We start from the raw sequence: 23,613 nt of genomic DNA, 5'->3' as shown, positions 1-23,613 counted from the left end.
GTTTGAGTCTATCATATTAGGTTTTGGATTTATAGCTGTTTTTGTGTATATTGCTTCAAAAGCATTTTCAGATAATTTGTGTGTTCTGAAGAAACTACAAGAGATATCTAGCCCATACTTTCTGTGCAAGAGGGGCTTGTACATCTGCACAACATGTCTTTTAAAGTTTGAACCTATCTTATTGCATTTTTGAGTTATAGCAGTTTTTACTGTTTTATTGCTCCAAAAGCCTTTTCAGCCCATGAACAGTTGTTTGTGAGTTTCGAAAAAAGTGCAAGAGCTATTCGAACCCTTTTTGCTGGGCAAGTAGGACCTGTAAATCTACACAATATATAGTTTAAAGTTTGAGTCTATCATATTAGGTTTTGGATTTATAGCTGTTTTTGTGTCTATTGCTTCAAAAACATTTTCAGATAATTTGTGTGTTCTGAAGAAACTACAAGAGATATCTAGCCCATACTTTCTGTGCAAGAGGGGCTTGTACATCTGCACAACATGTCTTTTAAAGTTTGAACCTATCCTATTGCATTTTTGAGTTATAGCAGTTTTTACTGTTTTATTGCTCCAAAAGCCTTTTCAGCCCATGAACAGTTGTTTGTGAGTTTCGAAAAAAGTGCAAGAGCTATTCGAACCCTTTTTGCTGGGCAAGTAGGACCTGTAAATCTACACAATATATAGTTTAAAGTTTGAGTCTATAATATTAGGTTTTGGATTTATGGCTGTTTTTGTGTCTATTGCTTCAAAAGCATTTTCAGATAATTTGTGTTTTCTGAAGAAACTACAAGAGATATCAAACCCATACTTTCTGTGCAAGAGGGGCTTGTACATCTGCACAACATGTCTTTTAAAGTTTGAACCTATCTTATTGCATTTTTGAGTTATAGCAGTTTTTACTGTTTTATTGCTCCAAAAGCCTTTTCAGCCCATGAACAGTTGTTTGTGAGTTTCGAAAAAAGTGCAAGAGCTATTCGAACCCTTTTTGCTGGGCAAGTAGGGCCTGTAAATCTACACAATATATAGTTTAAAGTTTGAGTCTATCATATTAGGTTTTGGATTTATAGCTGTTTTTGTGTATATTGCTTCAAAAGCATTTTCAGATAATTTGTGTGTTCTGAAGAAACTACAAGAGATATCTAGCCCATACTTTCTGTGCAAGAGGGGCTTGTACATCTGCACAACATGTCTTTTAAAGTTTGAACCTATCTTATTGCATTTTTGAGTTATAGCAGTTTTTACTGTTTTATTGCTCCAGAAGCCTTTTCAGCCCATGAACAGTTGTTTGTGATTTTCGAAAAAAGTGCAAGAGCTATTCGAACCCTTTTTGCTGGGCAAGTAGGACCTGTAAATCTACACAATATATAGTTTAAAGTTTGAGTCTATCATATTAGGTTTTGGATTTATGGCTGTTTTTGTGTCTATTGCTTCAAAAGCATTTTCAGATAATTTGTGTTTTCTGAAGAAACTACAAGAGATATCAAACCCATACTTTCTGTGCAAGAGGGGCTTGTAAATCTGCACAACATGTCTTTTAAAGTTTGAACCTATCTTATTGCATTTTTGAGTTATAGCAGTTTTTACTGTTTTATTGCTCCAAAAGCCTTTTCAGCCCATGAACAGTTGTTTGTGAGTTTCGAAAAAAGTGCAAGAGCTATTCGAACCCTTTTTGCTGGGCAAGTAGGACCTGTAAATCTACACAATATATAGTTTAAAGTTTGAGTCTATCATATTAGGTTTTGGATTTATAGCTGTTTTTGTGTCTATTGCTTCAAAAGCATTTTCAGATAATTTGTGTGTTCTGAAGAAACTATAAGAGATATCTAGCCCATACTTTCTGTGCAAGAGGGGCTTGTACATCTGCACAACATGTCTTTTAAAGTTTGAACCTATCTTATTGCATTTTTGAGTTATAGCAGTTTTTACTGTTTTATTGCTCCAAAAGCCTTTTCAGCCCATGAACAGTTGTTTGTGAGTTTCGAAAAAAGTGCAAGAGCTATTCGAACCCTTTTTGCTGGGCAAGTAGGGCCTGTAAATCTACACAATATATAGTTTAAAGTTTGAGTCTATCATATTAGGTTTTGGATTTATAGCTGTTTTTGTGTCTATTGCTTCAAAAGCATTTTCAGATAATTTGTGTGTTCTGAAGAAACTACAAGAGATATCTAGCCCATACTTTCTGTGCAAGAGGGGCTTGTACATCTGCACAACATGTCTTTTAAAGTTTGAACCTATCTTATTGCATTTTTGAGTTATAGCAGTTTTTACTGTTTTATTGCTCCAAAAGCCTTTTCAGCCCATGAACAGTTGTTTGTGAGTTTCGAAAAAAGTGCAAGAGCTATTCGAACCCTTTTTGCTGGGCAAGTAGGACCTGTAAATCTACACAATATATAGTTTAAAGTTTGAGTCTATCATATTAGGTTTTGGATTTATAGCTGTTTTTGTGTCTATTGCTTCAAAAGCATTTTCAGATAATTTGTGTGTTCTGAAGAAACTACAAGAGATATCTAGCCCATACTTTCTGTGCAAGAGGGGCTTGTACATCTGCACAACATGTCTTTTAAAGTTTGAACCTATCTTATTGCATTTTTGAGTTATAGCAGTTTTTACTGTTTTATTGCTCCAAAAGCCTTTTCAGCCCATGAACAGTTGTTTGTGAGTTTCGAAAAAAGTGCAAGAGCTATTCGAACCCTTTTTGCTGGGCAAGTAGGACCTGTAAATCTACACAATATATAGTTTAAAGTTTGAGTCTATCATATTAGGTTTTGGATTTATAGCTGTTTTTGTGTCTATTGCTTCAAAAACATTTTCAGATAATTTGTGTGTTCTGAAGAAACTACAAGAGATATCTAGCCCATACTTTCTGTGCAAGAGGGGCTTGTACATCTGCACAACATGTCTTTTAAAGTTTGAACCTATCCTATTGCATTTTTGAGTTATAGCAGTTTTTACTGTTTTATTGCTCCAAAAGCCTTTTCAGCCCATGAACAGTTGTTTGTGAGTTTCGAAAAAAGTGCAAGAGCTATTCGAACCCTTTTTGCTGGGCAAGTAGGACCTGTAAATCTACACAATATATAGTTTAAAGTTTGAGTCTATAATATTAGGTTTTGGATTTATGGCTGTTTTTGTGTCTATTGCTTCAAAAGCATTTTCAGATAATTTGTGTTTTCTGAAGAAACTACAAGAGATATCAAACCCATACTTTCTGTGCAAGAGGGGCTTGTACATCTGCACAACATGTCTTTTAAAGTTTGAACCTATCTTATTGCATTTTTGAGTTATAGCAGTTTTTACTGTTTTATTGCTCCAAAAGCCTTTTCAGCCCATGAACAGTTGTTTGTGAGTTTCGAAAAAAGTGCAAGAGCTATTCGAACCCTTTTTGCTGGGCAAGTAGGGCCTGTAAATCTACACAATATATAGTTTAAAGTTTGAGTCTATCATATTAGGTTTTGGATTTATAGCTGTTTTTGTGTATATTGCTTCAAAAGCATTTTCAGATAATTTGTGTGTTCTGAAGAAACTACAAGAGATATCTAGCCCATACTTTCTGTGCAAGAGGGGCTTGTACATCTGCACAACATGTCTTTTAAAGTTTGAACCTATCTTATTGCATTTTTGAGTTATAGCAGTTTTTACTGTTTTATTGCTCCAGAAGCCTTTTCAGCCCATGAACAGTTGTTTGTGATTTTCGAAAAAAGTGCAAGAGCTATTCGAACCCTTTTTGCTGGGCAAGTAGGACCTGTAAATCTACACAATATATAGTTTAAAGTTTGAGTCTATCATATTAGGTTTTGGATTTATGGCTGTTTTTGTGTCTATTGCTTCAAAAGCATTTTCAGATAATTTGTGTTTTCTGAAGAAACTACAAGAGATATCAAACCCATACTTTCTGTGCAAGAGGGGCTTGTAAATCTGCACAACATGTCTTTTAAAGTTTGAACCTATCTTATTGCATTTTTGAGTTATAGCAGTTTTTACTGTTTTATTGCTCCAAAAGCCTTTTCAGCCCATGAACAGTTGTTTGTGAGTTTCGAAAAAAGTGCAAGAGCTATTCGAACCCTTTTTGCTGGGCAAGTAGGACCTGTAAATCTACACAATATATAGTTTAAAGTTTGAGTCTATCATATTAGGTTTTGGATTTATAGCTGTTTTTGTGTCTATTGCTTCAAAAGCATTTTCAGATAATTTGTGTGTTCTGAAGAAACTATAAGAGATATCTAGCCCATACTTTCTGTGCAAGAGGGGCTTGTACATCTGCACAACATGTCTTTTAAAGTTTGAACCTATCTTATTGCATTTTTGAGTTATAGCAGTTTTTACTGTTTTATTGCTCCAAAAGCCTTTTCAGCCCATGAACAGTTGTTTGTGAGTTTCGAAAAAAGTGCAAGAGCTATTCGAACCCTTTTTGCTGGGCAAGTAGGGCCTGTAAATCTACACAATATATAGTTTAAAGTTTGAGTCTATCATATTAGGTTTTGGATTTATAGCTGTTTTTGTGTCTATTGCTTCAAAAGCATTTTCAGATAATTTGTGTGTTCTGAAGAAACTACAAGAGATATCTAGCCCATACTTTCTGTGCAAGAGGGGCTTGTACATCTGCACAACATGTCTTTTAAAGTTTGAACCTATCTTATTGCATTTTTGAGTTATAGCAGTTTTTACTGTTTTATTGCTCCAAAAGCCTTTTCAGCCCATGAACAGTTGTTTGTGAGTTTCGAAAAAAGTGCAAGAGCTATTCGAACCCTTTTTGCTGGGCAAGTAGGACCTGTAAATCTACACAATATATAGTTTAAAGTTTGAGTCTATCATATTAGGTTTTGGATTTATAGCTGTTTTTGTGTCTATTGCTTCAAAAGCATTTTCAGATAATTTGTGTGTTCTGAAGAAACTATAAGAGATATCTAGCCCATACTTTCTGTGCAAGAGGGGCTTGTACATCTGCACAACATGTCTTTTAAAGTTTGAACCTATCTTATTGCATTTTTGAGTTATAGCAGTTTTTACTGTTTTATTGCTCCAAAAGCCATTTCAGCCCATGAACAGTTGTTTGTGAGTTTCGAAAAAAGTGCAAGAGCTATTCAAACCTTTTTTGCTGGGCAAGTAGGACCTGTAAATCTACACAATATATAGTTTAAAGTTTGAGTCTATCATATTAGGTTTTGGATTTATAGCTGTTTTTGTGTATATTGCTTCAAAAACATTTTCAGATAATTTGTGTGTTCTGAAGAAACTACAAGAGATATCTAGCCCATACTTTCTGTGCAAGAGGGGCTTGCACATCTGCACAACATGTCTTTTAAAGTTTGAACCTATCTTATTGCATTTTTGAGTTATAGCAGTTTTTACTGTTTTATTGCTCCAAAAGCCTTTTCAGCCCATGAACAGTTGTTTGTGAGTTTCGAAAAAAGTGCAAGAGCTATTCGAACCCTTTTTGCTGGACAAGTAGGACCTGTAAATCTACACAATATATAGTTTAAAGTTTGAGTCTATCATATTAGGTTTTGGATTTATGGCTGTTTTTGTGTCTATTGCTTCAAAAGCATTTTCAGATAATTTGTGTTTTCTGAAGAAACTACAAGAGATATCAAACCCATACTTTCTGTGCAAGAGGGGCTTGTACAACTGCACAACATGTCTTTTAAAGTTTGAACCTATCGTATTGCATTTTTGAGTTATAGCAGTTTTTACTGTTTTATTGCTCCAAAAGCCTTTTCAGCCCATGAACAGTTGTTTGTGAGTTTCGAAAAAAGTGAAAGAGCTATTCGAACCCTTTTTGCTGGGCAAGTAGGGCCTGTAAATCTACACAATATATAGTTTAAAGTTTGAGTCTATCATATTAGGTTTTGGATTTATAGCTGTTTTTGTGTCTATTGCTTCAAAAGCATTTTCAGATAATTTGTGTGTTCTGAAGAAACTACAAGAGATATCTAGCCCATACTTTCTGTGCAAGAGGGGCTTGTACATCTGCACAACATCTCTTTTAAAGTTTGAACCTATCTTATTGCATTTTTGAGTTATAGCAGTTTTTACTGTTTTATTGCTCCAAAAGCCTTTTCAGCCCATGAACAGTTGTTTGTGAGTTTCGAAAAAAGTGCAAGAGCTATTCGAACCCTTTTTGCTGGGCAAGTAGGACCTGTAAATCTACACAATATATAGTTTAAAGTTTGAGTCTATCATATTAGGTTTTGGATTTATGGCTGTTTTTGTGTCTATTGCTTCAAAAGCATTTTCAGATAATTTGTGTTTTCTGAAGAAACTACAAGAGATATCAAACCCATACTTTCTGTGCAAGAGGGGCTTGTAAATCTGCACAACATGTCTTTTAAAGTTTGAACCTATCTTATTGCATTTTTGAGTTATAGCAGTTTTTACTGTTTTATTGCTCCAAAAGCCTTTTCAGCCCATGAACAGTTTTTTGTGAGTTTCGAAAAAAGTGCAAGAGCTATTCGAACCCTTTTTGCTGGGCAAGTAGGACCTGTAAATCTACACAATATATAGTTTAAAGTTTGAGTCTATCATATTAGGTTTTGGATTTATAGCTGTTTTTGTGTCTATTGCTTCAAAAGCATTTTCAGATAATTTGTGTGTTCTGAAGAAACTATAAGAGATATCTAGCCCATACTTTCTGTGCAAGAGGGGCTTGTACATCTGCACAAAATGTCTTTTAAAGTTTGATCCTATCCTATTGCATTTTTGAGTTATAGCAGTTTTTACTGTTTTATTGCTCCAAAAGCCTTTTCAGCCCATGAACAGTTGTTTGTGAGTTTCGAAAAAAGTGAAAGAGCTATTCGAACCCTTTTTGCTGGGCAAGTAGGACCTGTAAATCTACACAATATATAGTTTAAAGTTTGAGTCTATCATATTAGGTTTTGGATTTATGGCTGTTTTTGTGTCTATTGCTTCAAAAGCATTTTCAGATAATTTGTGTTTTCTGAAGAAACTACAAGAGATATCAAACCCATACTTTCTGTGCAAGAGGGGCTTGTACATCTGCACAACATGTCTTTTAAAGTTTGAACCTATCTTATTGCATTTTTGAGTTATAGCAGTTTTTACTGTTTTATTGCTCCAAAAGCCTTTTCAGCCCATGAACAGTTGTTTGTGAGTTTCGAAAAAAGGGCAAGAGCTATTCGAACCCTTTTTGCTGGGCAAGTAGGACCTGTAAATCTACACAATATATAGTTTAAAGTTTGAGTCTATCATATTAGGTTTTGGATTTATGGCTGTTTTTGTGTCTATTGCTTCAAAAGCATTTTCAGATAATTTGTGTTTTCTGAAGAAACTACAAGAGATATCAAACCCATACTTTCTGTGCAAGAGGGGCTTGTACATCTGCACAACATGTCTTTTAAAGTTTGAACCTATCTTATTGCATTTTTGAGTTATAGCAGTTTTTACTGTTTTATTGCTCCAAAAGCCTTTTCAGCCCATGAACAGTTGTTTGTGAGTTTCGAAAAAAGTGCAAGAGCTATTCGAACCCTTTTTGCTGGGCAAGTAGGACCTGTAAATCTACACAATATATAGTTTAAAGTTTGAGTCTATCATATTAGGTTTTGGATTTATAGCTGTTTTTGTGTCTATTGCTTCAAAAGCATTTTCAGATAATTTGTGTTTTCTGAAGAAACTACAAGAGATATCTAGCCCATACTTTCTGTGCAAGAGGGGCTTGTACATCTGCACAACATGTCTTTTAAAGTTTGAACCTATCTTATTGCATTTTTGAGTTATAGCAGTTTTTACTGTTTTATTGCTCCAAAAGCCTTTTCAGCCCATGAAGAGTTGTTTGTGAGTTTCGAAAAAAGTGCAAGAGCTATTCGAACCCTTTTTGCTGGGCAAGTAGGACCTGTAAATCTACACAATATATAGTTTAAAGTTTGAGTCTATCATATTAGGTTTTGGATTTATAGCTGTTTTTGTGTCTATTGCTTCAAAAGCATTTTCAGATAATTTGTGTGTTCTGAAGAAACTACAAGAGATATCTAACCCATACTTTCTGTGCAAGAGGGGCTTGTACATCTGCACAACATGTCTTTTAAAGTTTGAACCTATCTTATTGCATTTTTGAGTTATAGCAGTTTTTACTGTTTTATTGCTCCAAAAGCCTTTTCAGCCCATGAACAGTTGTTTGTGAGTTTCGAAAAAAGTGCAAGAGCTATTCTAACCCTTTTTGCTGGACAAGTAGGACCTGTAAATCTACACAATATATAGTTTAAAGTTTGAGTCTATCATATTAGGTTTTGGATTTATAGCTGTTTTTGTGTCTATTGCTTCAAAAGCATTTTCAGATAATTTGTGTGTTCTGAAGAAACTACAAGAGATATGTAACCCATACTTTCTGTGCAAGAGGGGCTTGTACATCTGCACAACATGTCTTTTAAAATTTGAACCTATCCTATTGCATTTTTGAGTTATAGCAGTTTTTACTGTTTTATTGCTCCAAAAGCCTTTTCAGCCCATGAACAGTTGTTTGTGAGTTTCGAAAAAAGTGCAAGAGCTATTCGAACCCTTTTTGCTGGACAAGTAGGACCTGTAAATCTACACAATATATAGTTTAAAGTTTGAGTCTATCATATTAGGTTTTGGATTTATAGCTGTTTTTGTGTCTATTGCTTCAAAAGCATTTTCAGATAATTTGTGTGTTCTGAAGAAACTACAAGAGATATCTAACCCATACTTTCTGTGCAAGAGGGGCTTGTACATCTGCACAACATGTCTTTTAAAGTTTGAACCTATCTTATTGCATTTTTGAGTTATAGCAGTTTTTACTGTTTTATTGCTCCAAAAGCCTTTTCAGCCCATGAACAGTTGTTTGTGAGTTTCGAAAAAAGTGCAAGAGCTATTCGAACCCTTTTTGCTGGACAAGTAGGACCTGTAAATCTACACAATATATAGTTTAAAGTTTGAGTCTATCATATTAGGTTTTGGATTTATAGCTGTTTTTGTGTCTATTGCTTCAAAAGCATTTTCAGATAATTTGTGTTTTCTGAAGAAACTACAAGAGATATCAAACCCATACTTTCTGTGCAAGAGGGGCTTGTACATCTGTACAACATGTCTTTTAAAGTTTGAACCTATCTTATTGCATTTTTGAGTTATAGCAGTTTTTACTGTTTTATTGCTCCAAAAGCCTTTTCAGCCCATGAACAGTTGTTTGTGAGTTTCGAAAAAAGTGCAAGAGCTATTCGAACCCTTTTTGCTGGACAAGTAGGACCTGTAAATCTACACAATATATAGTTTAAAGTTTGAGTCTATCATATTAGGTTTTGGATTTATAGCTGTTTTTGTGTCTATTGCTTCAAAAGCATTTTCAGATAATTTGTGTGTTCTGAAGAAACTACAAGAGATATGTAACCCATACTTTCTGTGCAAGAGGGGCTTGTACATCTGCACAACATGTCTTTTAAAGTTTGAACCTATCTTATTGCATTTTTGAGTTATAGCAGTTTTTACTGTTTTATTGCTCCAAAAGCCTTTTCAGCCCATGAACAGTTGTTTGTGAGTTTCGAAAAAAGTGCAAGAGCTATTCGAACCCTTTTTGCTGGGCAAGTAGGGCCTGTAAATCTACACAATATATAGTTTAAAGTTTGAGTCTATCATATTAGGTTTTGGATTTATAGCTGTTTTTGTGTCTATTGCTTCAAAAGCATTTTCAGATAATTTGTGTGTTCTGAAGAAACTACAAGAGATATCTAGCCCATACTTTCTGTGCAAGAGGGGCTTGTACATCTGCACAACATGTCTTTTAAAGTTTGAACCTATCTTATTGCATTTTTGAGTTATAGCAGTTTTTTACTGTTTTATTGCTCCAAAAGCCTTTTCAGCCCATGAACAGTTGTTTGTGAGTTTCGAAAAAAGTGCAAGAGCTATTCGAACCCTTTTTGCTGGGCAAGTAGGGCCTGTAAATCTACACAATATATAGTTTAAAGTTTGAGTCTATCATATTAGGTTTTGGATTTATAGCTGTTTTTGTGTCTATTGCTTCAAAAGCATTTTCAGATAATTTGTGTGTTCTGAAGAAACTACAAGAGATATCTAGCCCATACTTTCTGTGCAAGAGGGGCTTGTACATCTGCACAACATGTCTTTTAAAGTTTGAACCTATCTTATTGCATTTTTGAGTTATAGCAGTTTTTACTGTTTTATTGCTCCAAAAGCCTTTTCAGCCCATGAACAGTTGTTTGTGAGTTTCGAAAAAAGTGCAAGAGCTATTCGAACCCTTTTTGCTGGGCAAGTAGGGCCTGTAAATCTACACAATATATAGTTTAAAGTTTGAGTCTATCATATTAGGTTTTGGATTTATAGCTGTTTTTGTGTCTATTGCTTCAAAAGCATTTTCAGATAATTTGTGTGTTCTGAAGAAACTACAAGAGATATCTAACCCATACTTTCTGTGCAAGAGGGGCTTGTACATCTGCACAACATGTCTTTTAAAGTTTGAACCTATCTTATTGCATTTTTGAGTTATAGCAGTTTTTACTGTTTTATTGCTCCAAAAGCCTTTTCAGCCCATGAACAGTTGTTTGTGAGTTTCGAAAAAAGTGCAAGAGCTATTCGAACCCTTTTTGCTGGACAAGTAGGACCTGTAAATCTACACAATATATAGTTTAAAGTTTGAGTCTATCATATTAGGTTTTGGATTTATAGCTGTTTTTGTGTCTATTGCTTCAAAAGCATTTTCAGATAATTTGTGTTTTCTGAAGAAACTACAAGAGATATCAAACCCATACTTTCTGTGCAAGAGGGGCTTGTACATCTGCACAACATGTCTTTTAAAGTTTGAACCTATCTTATTGCATTTTTGAGTTATAGCAGTTTTTACTGTTTTATTGCTCCAAAAGCCTTTTCAGCCCATGAACAGTTGTTTGTGAGTTTCGAAAAAAGTGCAAGAGCTATTCGAACCCTTTTTGCTGGGCAAGTAGGACCTGTAAATCTACACAATATATAGTTTAAAGTTTGAGTCTATCATATTAGGTTTTGGATTTATAGCTGTTTTTGTGTCTATTGCTTCAAAAACATTTTCAGATAATTTGTGTGTTCTGAAGAAACTACAAGAGATATCTAGCCCATACTTTCTGTGCAAGAGGGGCTTGTACATCTGCACAACATGTCTTTTAAAGTTTGAACCTATCCTATTGCATTTTTGAGTTATAGCAGTTTTTACTGTTTTATTGCTCCAAAAGCCTTTTCAGCCCATGAACAGTTGTTTGTGAGTTTCGAAAAAAGTGCAAGAGCTATTCGAACCCTTTTTGCTGGGCAAGTAGGACCTGTAAATCTACACAATATATAGTTTAAAGTTTGAGTCTATAATATTAGGTTTTGGATTTATGGCTGTTTTTGTGTCTATTGCTTCAAAAGCATTTTCAGATAATTTGTGTTTTCTGAAGAAACTACAAGAGATATCAAACCCATACTTTCTGTGCAAGAGGGGCTTGTACATCTGCACAACATGTCTTTTAAAGTTTGAACCTATCTTATTGCATTTTTGAGTTATAGCAGTTTTTACTGTTTTATTGCTCCAAAAGCCTTTTCAGCCCATGAACAGTTGTTTGTGAGTTTCGAAAAAAGTGCAAGAGCTATTCGAACCCTTTTTGCTGGGCAAGTAGGACCTGTAAATCTACACAATATATAGTTTAAAGTTTGAGTCTATCATATTAGGTTTTGGATTTATGGCTGTTTTTGTGTCTATTGCTTCAAAAGCATTTTCAGATAATTTGTGTTTTCTGAAGAAACTACAAGAGATATCAAACCCATACTTTCTGTGCAAGAGGGGCTTAAACATCTGCACAACATGTCTTTTAAAGTTTGAACCTATCTTATTGCATTTTTGAGTTATAGCAGTTTTTACTGTTTTATTGCTCCAAAAGCCTTTTCAGCCCATGAACAGTTGTTTGTGAGTTTCGAAAAAAGTGCAAGAGCTATTCGAACCCTTTTTGCTGGGCAAGTAGGACCTGTAAATCTACACAATATATAGTTTAAAGTTTGAGTCTATCATATTAGGTTTTGGATTTATAGCTGTTTTTGTGTCTATTGCTTCAAAAGCATTTTCAGATAATTTGTGTTTTCTGAAGAAACTACAAGAGATATCTAGCCCATACTTTCTGTGCAAGAGGGGCTTGTACATCTGCACAACATGTCTTTTAAAGTTTGAACCTATCTTATTGCATTTTTGAGTTATAGCAGTTTTTACTGTTTTATTGCTCCAAAAGCCTTTTCAGCCCATGAAGAGTTGTTTGTGAGTTTCGAAAAAAGTGCAAGAGCTATTCGAACCCTTTTTGCTGGGCAAGTAGGACCTGTAAATCTACACAATATATAGTTTAAAGTTTGAGTCTATCATATTAGGTTTTGGATTTATAGCTGTTTTTGTGTCTATTGCTTCAAAAGCATTTTCAGATAATTTGTGTGTTCTGAAGAAACTACAAGAGATTTCTAACCCATACTTTCTGTGCAAGAGGGGCTTGTACATCTGCACAACATGTCTTTTAAAGTTTGAACCTATCTTATTGCATTTTTGAGTTATAGCAGTTTTTACTGTTTTATTGCTCCAAAAGCCTTTTCAGCCCATGAACAGTTGTTTGTGAGTTTCGAAAAAAGTGCAAGAGCTATTCGAACCCTTTTTGCTGGACAAGTAGGACCTGTAAATCTACACAATATATAGTTTAAAGTTTGAGTCTATCATATTAGGTTTTGGATTTATAGCTGTTTTTGTGTCTATTGCTTCAAAAGCATTTTCAGATAATTTGTGTGTTCTGAAGAAACTACAAGAGATATGTAACCCATACTTTCTGTGCAAGAGGGGCTTGTACATCTGCACAACATGTCTTTTAAAGTTTGAACCTATCCTATTGCATTTTTGAGTTATAGCAGTTTTTACTGTTTTATTGCTCCAAAAGCCTTTTCAGCCCATGAACAGTTGTTTGTGAGTTTCGAAAAAAGTGCAAGAGCTATTCGAACCCTTTTTGCTGGACAAGTAGGACCTGTAAATCTACACAATATATAGTTTAAAGTTTGAGTCTATCATATTAGGTTTTGGATTTATAGCTGTTTTTGTGTCTATTGCTTCAAAAGCATTTTCAGATAATTTGTGTGTTCTGAAGAAACTACAAGAGATATCTAACCCATACTTTCTGTGCAAGAGGGGCTTGTACATCTGCACAACATGTCTTTTAAAGTTTGAACCTATCTTATTGCATTTTTGAGTTATAGCAGTTTTTACTGTTTTATTGCTCCAAAAGCCTTTTCAGCCCATGAACAGTTGTTTGTGAGTTTCGAAAAAAGTGCAAGAGCTATTCGAACCCTTTTTGCTGGACAAGTAGGACCTGTAAATCTACACAATATATAGTTTAAAGTTTGAGTCTATCATATTAGGTTTTGGATTTATAGCTGTTTTTGTGTCTATTGCTTCAAAAGCATTTTCAGATAATTTGTGTTTTCTGAAGAAACTACAAGAGATATCAAACCCATACTTTCTGTGCAAGAGGGGCTTGTACATCTGTACAACATGTCTTTTAAAGTTTGAACCTATCTTATTGCATTTTTGAGTTATAGCAGTTTTTACTGTTTTATTGCTCCAAAAGCCTTTTCAGCCCATGAACAGTTGTTTGTGAGTTTCGAAAAAAGTGCAAGAGCTATTCGAACCCTTTTTGCTGGACAAGTAGGACCTGTAAATCTACACAATATATAGTTTAAAGTTTGAGTCTATCATATTAGGTTTTGGATTTATAGCTGTTTTTGTGTCTATTGCTTCAAAAGCATTTTCAGATAATTTGTGTGTTCTGAAGAAACTACAAGAGATATGTAACCCATACTTTCTGTGCAAGAGGGGCTTGTACATCTGCACAACATGTCTTTTAAAGTTTGAACCTATCTTATTGCATTTTTGAGTTATAGCAGTTTTTACTGTTTTATTGCTCCAAAAGCCTTTTCAGCCCATGAACAGTTGTTTGTGAGTTTCGAAAAAAGTGCAAGAGCTATTCGAACCCTTTTTGCTGGGCAAGTAGGGCCTGTAAATCTACACAATATATAGTTTAAAGTTTGAGTCTATCATATTAGGTTTTGGATTTATAGCTGTTTTTGTGTCTATTGCTTCAAAAACATTTTCAGATAATTTGTGTGTTCTGAAGAAACTACAAGAGATATCTAGCCCATACTTTCTGTGCAAGAGGGGCTTGTACATCTGCACAACATGTCTTTTAAAGTTTGAACCTATCCTATTGCATTTTTGAGTTATAGCAGTTTTTACTGTTTTATTGCTCCAAAAGCCTTTTCAGCCCATGAACAGTTGTTTGTGAGTTTCGAAAAAAGTGCAAGAGCTATTCGAACCCTTTTTGCTGGGCAAGTAGGACCTGTAAATCTACACAATATATAGTTTAAAGTTTGAGTCTATAATATTAGGTTTTGGATTTATGGCTGTTTTTGTGTCTATTGCTTCAAAAGCATTTTCAGATAATTTGTGTTTTCTGAAGAAACTACAAGAGATATCAAACCCATACTTTCTGTGCAAGAGGGGCTTGTACATCTGCACAACATGTCTTTTAAAGTTTGAACCTATCTTATTGCATTTTTGAGTTATAGCAGTTTTTACTGTTTTATTGCTCCAAAAGCCTTTTCAGCCCATGAACAGTTGTTTGTGAGTTTCGAAAAAAGTGCAAGAGCTATTCGAACCCTTTTTGCTGGGCAAGTAGGACCTGTAAATCTACACAATATATAGTTTAAAGTTTGAGTCTATCATATTAGGTTTTGGATTTATGGCTGTTTTTGTGTCTATTGCTTCAAAAGCATTTTCAGATAATTTGTGTTTTCTGAAGAAACTACAAGAGATATCAAACCCATACTTTCTGTGCAAGAGGGGCTTGTACATCTGCACAACATGTCTTTTAAAGTTTGAACCTATCTTATTGCATTTTTGAGTTATAGCAGTTTTTACTGTTTTATTGCTCCAAAAGCCTTTTCAGCCCATGAACAGTTGTTTGTGAGTTTCGAAAAAAGTGCAAGAGCTATTCGAACCCTTTTTGCTGGGCAAGTAGGACCTGTAAATCTACACAATATATAGTTTAAAGTTTGAGTCTATCATATTAGGTTTTGGATTTATAGCTGTTTTTGTGTCTATTGCTTCAAAAGCATTTTCAGATAATTTGTGTTTTCTGAAGAAACTACAAGAGATATCTAGCCCATACTTTCTGTGCAAGAGGGGCTTGTACATCTGCACAACATGTCTTTTAAAGTTTGAACCTATCTTATTGCATTTTTGAGTTATAGCAGTTTTTACTGTTTTATTGCTCCAAAAGCCTTTTCAGCCCATGAAGAGTTGTTTGTGAGTTTCGAAAAAAGTGCAAGAGCTATTCGAACCCTTTTTGCTGGGCAAGTAGGACCTGTAAATCTACACAATATATAGTTTAAAGTTTGAGTCTATCATATTAGGTTTTGGATTTATAGCTGTTTTTGTGTCTATTGCTTCAAAAGCATTTTCAGATAATTTGTGTGTTCTGAAGAAACTACAAGAGATTTCTAACCCATACTTTCTGTGCAAGAGGGGCTTGTACATCTGCACAACATGTCTTTTAAAGTTTGAACCTATCTTATTGCATTTTTGAGTTATAGCAGTTTTTACTGTTTTATTGCTCCAAAAGCCTTTTCAGCCCATGAACAGTTGTTTGTGAGTTTCGAAAAAAGTGCAAGAGCTATTCGAACCCTTTTTGCTGGACAAGTAGGACCTGTAAATCTACACAATATATAGTTTAAAGTTTGAGTCTATCATATTAGGTTTTGGATTTATAGCTGTTTTTGTGTCTATTGCTTCAAAAGCATTTTCAGATAATTTGTGTGTTCTGAAGAAACTACAAGAGATATGTAACCCATACTTTCTGTGCAAGAGGGGCTTGTACATCTGCACAACATGTCTTTTAAAGTTTGAACCTATCCTATTGCATTTTTGAGTTATAGCAGTTTTTACTGTTTTATTGCTCCAAAAGCCTTTTCAGCCCATGAACAGTTGTTTGTGAGTTTCGAAAAAAGTGCAAGAGCTATTCGAACCCTTTTTGCTGGACAAGTAGGACCTGTAAATCTACACAATATATAGTTTAAAGTTTGAGTCTATCATATTAGGTTTTGGATTTATAGCTGTTTTTGTGTCTATTGCTTCAAAAGCATTTTCAGATAATTTGTGTGTTCTGAAGAAACTACAAGAGATATCTAACCCATACTTTCTGTGCAAGAGGGGCTTGTACATCTGCACAACATGTCTTTTAAAGTTTGAACCTATCTTATTGCATTTTTGAGTTATAGCAGTTTTTACTGTTTTATTGCTCCAAAAGCCTTTTCAGCCCATGAACAGTTGTTTGTGAGTTTCGAAAAAAGTGCAAGAGCTATTCGAACCCTTTTTGCTGGACAAGTAGGACCTGTAAATCTACACAATATATAGTTTAAAGTTTGAGTCTATCATATTAGGTTTTGGATTTATAGCTGTTTTTGTGTCTATTGCTTCAAAAGCATTTTCAGATAATTTGTGTTTTCTGAAGAAACTACAAGAGATATCAAACCCATACTTTCTGTGCAAGAGGGGCTTGTACATCTGTACAACATGTCTTTTAAAGTTTGAACCTATCTTATTGCATTTTTGAGTTATAGCAGTTTTTACTGTTTTATTGCTCCAAAAGCCTTTTCAGCCCATGAACAGTTGTTTGTGAGTTTCGAACAAAGTGCAAGAGCTATTCGAACCCTTTTTGCTGGACAAGTAGGACCTGTAAATCTACACAATATATAGTTTAAAGTTTGAGTCTATCATATTAGGTTTTGGATTTATAGCTGTTTTTGTGTCTATTGCTTCAAAAGCATTTTCAGATAATTTGTGTGTTCTGAAGAAACTACAAGAGATATGTAACCCATACTTTCTGTGCAAGAGGGGCTTGTACATCTGCACAACATGTCTTTTAAAGTTTGAACCTATCTTATTGCATTTTTGAGTTATAGCAGTTTTTACTGTTTTATTGCTCCAAAAGCCTTTTCAGCCCATGAACAGTTGTTTGTGAGTTTCGAAAAAAGTGCAAGAGCTATTCGAACCCTTTTTGCTGGGCAAGTAGGGCCTGTAAATCTACACAATATATAGTTTAAAGTTTGAGTCTATCATATTAGGTTTTGGATTTATAGCTGTTTTTGTGTCTATTGCTTCAAAAGCATTTTCAGATAATTTGTGTGTTCTGAAGAAACTACAAGAGATATCTAGCCCATACTTTCTGTGCAAGAGGGGCTTGTACATCTGCACAACATGTCTTTTAAAGTTTGAACCTATCTTATTGCATTTTTGAGTTATAGCAGTTTTTACTGTTTTATTGCTCCAAAAGCCTTTTCAGCCCATGAACAGTTGTTTGTGAGTTTCGAAAAAAGTGCAAGAGCTATTCGAACCCTTTTTGCTGGGCAAGTAGGGCCTGTAAATCTACACAATATATAGTTTAAAGTTTGAGTCTATCATATTAGGTTTTGGATTTATAGCTGTTTTTGTGTCTATTGCTTCAAAAGCATTTTCAGATAATTTGTGTGTTCTGAAGAAACTACAAGAGATATCTAGCCCATACTTTCTGTGCAAGAGGGGCTTGTACATCTGCACAACATGTCTTTTAAAGTTTGAACCTATCTTATTGCATTTTTGAGTTATAGCAGTTTTTACTGTTTTATTGCTCCAAAAGCCTTTTCAGCCCATGAACAGTTGTTTGTGAGTTTCGAAAAAAGTGCAAGAGCTATTCGAACCCTTTTTGCTGGGCAAGTAGGGCCTGTAAATCTACACAATATATAGTTTAAAGTTTGAGTCTATCATATTAGGTTTTGGATTTATAGCTGTTTTTGTGTCTATTGCTTCAAAAGCATTTTCAGATAATTTGTGTGTTCTGAATAAACTACAAGAGATATCTAACCCATACTTTCTGTGCAAGAGGGGCTTGTACATCTGCACAACATGTCTTTTAAAGTTTGAACCTATCTTATTGCATTTTTGAGTTATAGCAGTTTTTACTGTTTTATTGCTCCAAAAGCCTTTTCAGCCCATGAACAGTTGTTTGTGAGTTTCGAAAAAAGTGCAAGAGCTATTCGAACCCTTTTTGCTGGACAAGTAGGACCTGTAAATCTACACAATATATAGTTTAAAGTTTGAGTCTATCATATTAGGTTTTGGATTTATAGCTGTTTTTGTGTCTATTGCTTCAAAAGCATTTTCAGATAATTTGTGTTTTCTGAAGAAACTACAAGAGATATCAAACCCATACTTTCTGTGCAAGAGGGGCTTGTACATCTGCACAACATGTCTTTTAAAGTTTGAACCTATCTTATTGCATTTTTGAGTTATAGCAGTTTTTACTGTTTTATTGCTCCAAAAGCCTTTTCAGCCCATGAACAGTTGTTTGTGAGTTTCGAAAAAAGTGCAAGAGCTATTCGAACCCTTTTTGCTGGGCAAGTAGGACCTGTAAATCTACACAATATATAGTTTAAAGTTTGAGTCTATCATATTAGGTTTTGGATTTATAGCTGTTTTTGTGTCTATTGCTTCAAAAACATTTTCAGATAATTTTTGTGTTCTGAAGAAACTACAAGAGATATCTAGCCCATACTTTCTGTGCAAGAGGGGCTTGTACATCTGCACAACATGTCTTTTAAAGTTTGAACCTATCCTATTGCATTTTTGAGTTATAGCAGTTTTTACTGTTTTATTGCTCCAAAAGCCTTTTCAGCCCATGAACAGTTGTTTGTGAGTTTCGAAAAAAGTGCAAGAGCTATTCGAACCCTTTTTGCTGGGCAAGTAGGACCTGTAAATCTACACAATATATAGTTTAAAGTTTGAGTCTATAATATTAGGTTTTGGATTTATGGCTGTTTTTGTGTCTATTGCTTCAAAAGCATTTTCAGATAATTTGTGTTTTCTGAAGAAACTACAAGAGATATCAAACCCATACTTTCTGTGCAAGAGGGGCTTGTACATCTGCACAACATGTCTTTTAAAGTTTGAACCTATCTTATTGCATTTTTGAGTTATAGCAGTTTTTACTGTTTTATTGCTCCAAAAGCCTTTTCAGCCCATGAACAGTTGTTTGTGAGTTTCGAAAAAAGTGCAAGAGCTATTCGAACCCTTTTTGCTGGGCAAGTAGGGCCTGTAAATCTACACAATATATAGTTTAAAGTTTGAGTCTATCATATTAGGTTTTGGATTTATCGCCGTTTTTGTGTCTATTGCTTCAAAAGCATTTTCAGATAATTTGTGTGTTCTGAAGAAACTACAAGAGATATCTAGCCCATACTTTCTGTGCAAGAGGGGCTTGTACATCTGCACAACATGTCTTTTAAAGTTTGAACCTATCTTATTGCATTTTTGAGTTATAGCAGTTTTTACTGTTTTATTGCTCCAAAAGCCTTTTCAGCCCATGAACAGTTGTTTGTGAGTTTCGAAAAAAGTGCAAGAGCTATTCGAACCCTTTTTGCTGGGCAAGTAGGGCCTGTAAATCTACACAATATATAGTTTAAAGTTTGAGTGTATCATATTAGGTTTTGGATTTATAGCTGTTTTTGTGTCTATTGCTTCAAAAGCATTTTCAGATAATTTGTGTGTTCTGAAGAAACTACAAGAGATATCTAGCCCATACTTTCTGTGCAAGAGGGGCTTGTACATCTGCACAACATGTCTTTTAAAGTTTGAACCTATCTTATTGCATTTTTGAGTTATAGCAGTTTTTACTGTTTTATTGCTCCAAAAGCCTTTTCAGCCCATGAACAGTTTTTTGTGAGTTTCGAAAAAAGTGCAAGAGCTATTCGAACCCTTTTTGCTGGGCAAGTAGGACCTGTAAATCTACACAATATATAGTTTAAAGTTTGAGTCTATCATATTAGGTTTTGGATTTATAGCTGTTTTTGTGTCTATTGCTTCAAAAGCATTTTCAGATAATTTGTGTGTTCTGAAGAAACTATAAGAGATATCTAGCCCATACTTTCTGTGCAAGAGGGGCTTGTACATCTGCACAACATGTCTTTTAAAGTTTGACCCTATCTTATTGCATTTTTGAGTTATAGCAGTTTTTACTGTTTTATTGCTCCAAAAGCCTTTTCAGCCCATGAACAGTCGTTTGTGAGTTTCGAAAAAAGTGCAAGAGCTATTCGAACCCTTTTTGCTGGACAAGTAGGACCTGTAAATCTACACAATATATAGTTTAAAGTTTGAGTCTATCATATTAGGTTTTGGATTTATAGCTGTTTTTGTGTCTATTGCTTCAAAAGCATTTTCAGATAATTTGTGTGTTCTGAAGAAACTACAAGAGATATCTAACCCATACTTTCTGTGCAAGAGGGGCTTGTACATCTGCACAACATGTCTTTTAAAGTTTGAACCTATCTTATTGCATTTTTGAGTTATAGCAGTTTTTACTGTTTTATTGCTCCAAAAGCCTTTTCAGCCCATGAACAGTTGTTTGTGAGTTTCGAAAAAAGTGCAAGAGCTATTCGAACCCTTTTTGCTGGACAAGTAGGACCTGTAAATCTACACAATATATAGTTTAAAGTTTGAGTCTATCATATTAGGTTTTGGATTTATGGCTGTTTTTGTGTCTATTGCTTCAAAAGCATTTTCAGATAATTTGTGTTTTCTGAAGAAACTACAAGAGATATCAAACCCATACTTTCTGTGCAAGAGGGGCTTGTACATCTGCACAACATGTCTTTTAAAGTTTGAACCTATCTTATTGCATTTTTGAGTTATAGCAGTTTTTACTGTTTTATTGCTCCAAAAGCCTTTTCAGCCCATGAACAGTTGTTTGTGAGTTTCGAAAAAAGTGCAAGAGCTATTCGAACCCTTTTTGCTGGGCAAGTAGGACCTGTAAATCTACACAATATATAGTTTAAAGTTTGAGTCTATCATATTAGGTTTTGGATTTATAGCTGTTTTTGTGTCTATTGCTTCAAAAGCATTTTCAGATAATTTGTGTGTTCTGAAGAAACTACAAGAGATATCTAACCCATACTTTCTGTGCAAGAGGGGCTTGTACATCTGCACAACATGTCTTTTAAAGTTTGAACCTATCTTATTGCATTTTTGAGTTATAGCAGTTTTTACTGTTTTATTGCTCCAAAAGCCTTTTCAGCCCATGAACAGTTGTTTGTGAGTTTCGAAAAAAGTGCAAGAGCTATTCGAACCCTTTTTGCTGGACAAGTAGGACCTGTAAATCTACACAATATATAGTTTAAAGTTTGAGTCTATCATATTAGGTTTTGGATTTATAGCTGTTTTTGTGTCTATTGCTTCAAAAGCATTTTCAGATAATTTGTGTGTTCTGAAGAAACTACAAGAGATATCTAACCCATACTTTCTGTGCAAGAGGGGCTTGTACATCTGCACAACATGTCTTTTAAAGTTTGAACCTATCTTATTGCATTTTTGAGTTATAGCAGTTTTTACTGTTTTATTGCTCCAAAAGCCTTTTCAGCCCATGAACAGTTGTTTGTGAGTTTCGAAAAAAGTGCAAGAGCTATTCGAACCCTTTTTGCTGGGCAAGTAGGGCCTGTAAATCTACACAATATATAGTTTAAAGTTTGAGTCTATCATATTAGGTTTTGGATTTATAGCTGTTTTTGTGTCTATTGCTTCAAAAGCATTTTCAGATAATTTGTGTGTTCTGAAGAAACTACAAGAGATATCTAGCCCATACTTTCTGTGCAAGAGGGGCTTGTACATCTGCACAACATGTCTTTTAAAGTTTGAACCTATCTTATTGCATTTTTGAGTTATAGCAGTTTTTACTGTTTTATTGCTCCAAAAGCCTTTTCAGCCCATGAACAGTTGTTTGTGAGTTTCGAAAAAAGTGCAAGAGCTATTCGAACCCTTTTTGCTGGGCAAGTAGGGCCTGTAAATCTACACAATATATAGTTTAAAGTTTGAGTCTATCATATTAGGTTTTGGATTTATAGCTGTTTTTGTGTCTATTGCTTCAAAAGCATTTTCAGATAATTTGTGTGTTCTGAAGAAACTACAAGAGATATCTAGCCCATACTTTCTGTGCAAGAGGGGCTTGTACATCTGCACAACATGTCTTTTAAAGTTTGAACCTATCTTATTGCATTTTTGAGTTATAGCAGTTTTTACTGTTTTATTGCTCCAAAAGCCTTTTCAGCCCATGAACAGTCGTTTGTGAGTTTCGAAAAAAGTGCAAGAGCTATTCGAACCCTTTTTGCTGGACAAGTAGGACCTGTAAATCTACACAATATATAGTTTAAAGTTTGAGTCTATCATATTAGGTTTTGGATTTATAGCTGTTTTTGTGTCTATTGCTTCAAAAGCATTTTCAGATAATTTGTGTGTTCTGAAGAAACTACAAGAGATATCTAACCCATACTTTCTGTGCAAGAGGGGCTTGTACATCTGCACAACATGTCTTTTAAAGTTTGAACCTATCTTATTGCATTTTTGAGTTATAGCAGTTTTTACTGTTTTATTGCTCCAAAAGCCTTTTCAGCCCATGAACAGTTGTTTGTGAGTTTCGAAAAAAGTGCAAGAGCTATTCGAACCCTTTTTGCTGGACAAGTAGGACCTGTAAATCTACACAATATATAGTTTAAAGTTTGAGTCTATCATATTAGGTTTTGGATTTATGGCTGTTTTTGTGTCTATTGCTTCAAAAGCATTTTCAGATAATTTGTGTTTTCTGAAGAAACTACAAGAGATATCAAACCCATACTTTCTGTGCAAGAGGGGCTTGTACATCTGCACAACATGTCTTTTAAAGTTTGAACCTATCTTATTGCATTTTTGAGTTATAGCAGTTTTTACTGTTTTATTGCTCCAAAAGCCTTTTCAGCCCATGAACAGTTGTTTGTGAGTTTCGAAAAAAGTGCAAGAGCTATTCGAACCCTTTTTGCTGGGCAAGTAGGACCTGTAAATCTACACAATATATAGTTTAAAGTTTGAGTCTATCATATTAGGTTTTGGATTTATAGCTGTTTTTGTGTCTATTGCTTCAAAAGCATTTTCAGATAATTTGTGTGTTCTGAAGAAACTACAAGAGATATCTAACCCATACTTTCTGTGCAAGAGGGGCTTGTACATCTGCACAACATGTCTTTTAAAGTTTGAACCTATCTTATTGCATTTTTGAGTTATAGCAGTTTTTACTGTTTTATTGCTCCAAAAGCCTTTTCAGCCCATGAACAGTTGTTTGTGAGTTTCGAAAAAAGTGCAAGAGCTATTCGAACCCTTTTTGCTGGACAAGTAGGACCTGTAAATCTACACAATATATAGTTTAAAGTTTGAGTCTATCATATTAGGTTTTGGATTTATAGCTGTTTTTGTGTCTATTGCTTCAAAAGCATTTTCAGATAATTTGTGTGTTCTGAAGAAACTACAAGAGATATCTAACCCATACTTTCTGTGCAAGAGGGGCTTGTACATCTGCACAACATGTCTTTTAAAGTTTGAACCTATCTTATTGCATTTTTGAGTTATAGCAGTTTTTACTGTTTTATTGCTCCAAAAGCCTTTTCAGCCCATGAACAGTTGTTTGTGAGTTTCGAAAAAAGTGCAAGAGCTATTCGAACCCTTTTTGCTGGGCAAGTAGGGCCTGTAAATCTACACAATATATAGTTTAAAGTTTGAGTCTATCA

The sequence above is a fragment of the Eucyclogobius newberryi genome, unplaced genomic scaffold (assembly GCF_026437365.1).
Source record: "Eucyclogobius newberryi isolate DKJ021-1_F unplaced genomic scaffold, fEucNew1.0.hap1 SCAF_3, whole genome shotgun sequence".
Classification (NCBI taxonomy): domain Eukaryota; kingdom Metazoa; phylum Chordata; class Actinopteri; order Gobiiformes; family Gobiidae; genus Eucyclogobius; species Eucyclogobius newberryi.
The sequence above is the reverse complement of the archived record's forward strand: the minus strand, read 5'-3'. Positions refer to the sequence as shown.